The sequence below is a fragment of the Elephantulus edwardii genome, unplaced genomic scaffold (genome assembly GCF_000299155.1).
Source record: "Elephantulus edwardii isolate Elephantulus edwardi_28Jun2011 unplaced genomic scaffold, EleEdw1.0 scaffold00503, whole genome shotgun sequence".
Lineage (NCBI taxonomy): Eukaryota > Metazoa > Chordata > Mammalia > Macroscelidea > Macroscelididae > Elephantulus > Elephantulus edwardii.
This window is the reverse complement of record NW_006400253.1, coordinates 293,449-296,430: the sequence shown is the minus strand read 5'-3', so window position 1 is coordinate 296,430 and position 2,982 is coordinate 293,449.

Here is a 2,982-nt window from a genome sequence, read left to right as displayed (position 1 = left end):
TTGAATATGGCCCCTGAGAATCTCCTCTGGAAGATAAATATGGAAGATAGGATTACTGCGGCCTCTTCGCTGACAATTGAAGATAGGTTCAGTATTGCCCTGTGGATGATGCTGGGACATCATCCTGGAGTCTCCTGAAAGCTCTCCTTACAGGCACGGTGACATGTCCTTACCTTCAAGTCTCAATCAGGCACCCTTAAAAACAGGTGGTGCTTATTCTGGACATGTCACACTAGGTTCATGAATAAAAGGGACAAATGTTGTCTTCAAGGCAGGAAAACCCTTAAGAATCCGGACAAGAATCTCTGGACTCTTCCTAAGAAGAATCCTTATTGGTTTCTGACCTTTGACTCTGATAACATTGAAGTTTTTGCTATTTTCTATCAGTCTGCCTTTGAGTTTATGAAGTTAGAACTTAAAAAAAATTATTAGGCTTTTCAGAGCCAATACATAGTAGTTCCACCACTAAATCTTTTTATGATTGTATCTGTGAATGGCTCTCATTAAGCCTGATGAAGAATGTTGTTACGGGTTATATTAGGGGGATTCAAGCCCAAATGAATTTTAGGTAATTTTACTACAAAGACAGTGGTGTAGCCAAGACCTGGAGATGTAGAGGAGGTAGAGAAGCTGAGTTAAAGTATAATGTAAAGAAGATCAGACAATACTAGTTCTTTGAGATCAATTACACTCCTGAGATCAATTACAACCCGAGGTTCTTTTCTGGTCTGGAGTGAGCAATTTAGGCTAGAGAAGGAACTGGAGTTCACAGGTAAAAGTTGATCATTTCGCAGGGAGCTTAAGTGGACTAGTGGTTAACAGCTATGTTGCAATCACTAAGGCATGTGGTTCAAATCTACCAGCTGCTCTTTGGGAGGAAGTTGTGCAATCTCTTCCTGTACAATGTACAACTTCAGATATCCTGCTTGCTGGTCAGCTATCAATTTGGTCTAACTAGTAGTGAGTTGATTGGACTCCTGGGATGAAAAAAGATATTTTAATCACTTCCCTTTATATCTTCTACCAGTTACTTTTGTAATAAAAAATCAGCTTTCAGGTGCTAAGGAGAAGCTAGGGGGAGGTTAGCACCTATTAAACCTTTAACTGTTGTTGCCTAATCTAAACCACGGAAACTCAACAAAAAATCAGGGGGAGGCTAACACCTACAAGTATTTCCTACCATCCTTGCAGAACTTCTGTCTATGATGAGATTAATTAGTCTAGGTTTGATGTGGAAACTGATGTCCAGTAAGTTCCTGGGTCAAATGGAGGAATTTCATCAGCCCTGGACAGAAGGGCCAGGAGTGTAGCTTATTTGGTGAGATGGACTCAGATTTTAGGGATGTGGTGGGCCACTTAGCTGCTACTGTCCCAGGGAGCAAGGGAAAGACCAACAGGATTAGAAGTGGCTGCATATTCTGAGGAAGGCTTTCTAAGGTAGTGCTGGTCTTCAGGTCCAGACAGAAAATATCCACATTATCAAGAAGACCCAGTGATTTCATATCATGCACATACGTCTGCATTCTGTTTGTTTGGTAGAGTACCATCAAGCAAGTTTGCAAGTTGGTTTGATGAATTTTTCTGGTTTAGTTTGATGAGAACAAAAGTGCCACCTCATTTATACTCACCACTGCTGAATCCCAAATAGAAGCAAGAGTAAGGGACAGAAGTTGAAGGCTGCCCAGAATGTGATTTTGGTCAGTCTAGTGGCTTGAACGTAGAAGCCTGTATCCCTTAGTGATTGAAATAAGAAAATTCTAACACTTTGTCCACTTAGGTGCTATCATAAAAGTACTTATTGAGATATTGAGAAAGTTAGGTGAAGGAATATCAGACAGGTTTTAAAGGTGTCCTACAGTAGACAGACAATCTGGACTTCGAGAACAGTATGACAAGGGCTATTAGGACAAGATTTATGTACTAGTGCATTGGCTGAGGCCAGTGTAAGAAATCTAGAGTCAGGTAGACCTAAGTAACCCCTTTGTCATCTGACTCCCATCACTGTCAGGGACTTCTCCATTGCTGAGGAGCAAAGATGTAATTTTGAAGCTTGAGGTTTGCCTAATTCAGGCCATGCTCTTCTCAATCACTTGATATGTATCAGGAAGAGGGAAAATGTGTAAAAATTACAGATGAAGAATTGATGCCTTTGATTTGTGGTGCTAGAGAAGAGTCCTGAATATCTCATGGATTACCAAAAGCACAAACAGATATGTCATGGAGCAGTGCAGCCAGAGTGCTCCTGGAAGGCAAGATGGCAAAGCTTTGTCTATGAATTTATACTTCAGATAAGTGGCTAGGTGAGGCTATTCACTGGCGAGGAATATCATGCTTGAAAGGATGAGGAGTCAGCAAAGGAGAGGAAGATCCCTGATGAGATGGATTGACATGGTGACTTCATCAATAGGGTCGCATGTTTCAGAGATGGGAGGATGTGACAGGAGTATAGGATTCAGACTGGCTGTTCGTAAGGACATGATGCAGTCAGTGTGATGCAGTCAGTGTGATGCAGTCAGTGTGATGCAGAGCAGTGTAAAGTTTGGAGAGAAAGAAATAAAAAGTGAAATGAATGAGAATCTTTGAAAATATTACCTCAGTCAGTTATCATGGTCAGATCAACAATGAAAACAATTAAGATGGTATATATGTGTCTTAGTTATCCAAGGAACCTCTAATACAGATACCCCACTGTTGGGGCCTGGCTAACTTATAAAGGAAGATTAGCCCTGTACCAAAAGAACAGCAAGACTATATATTGACTATAGAATCTGCTTGGCAGAAAACAACTCAAGAAAGAAGGATGTTAAAAAGTCAGCCATACTGCAGCCATTTTAAGCAAGTAGCTATTTCATGCCAGGTTCAAATGTGCAGATGTTTGGAAAGGAGCAAAAACAAGTTTAACCATTCCTTGAACCCCAAGGCCAAGCAGGGATGTGTGGAATGGTATGACCCTCCCTAAATACTCTGTTCTGATGGCCTTGC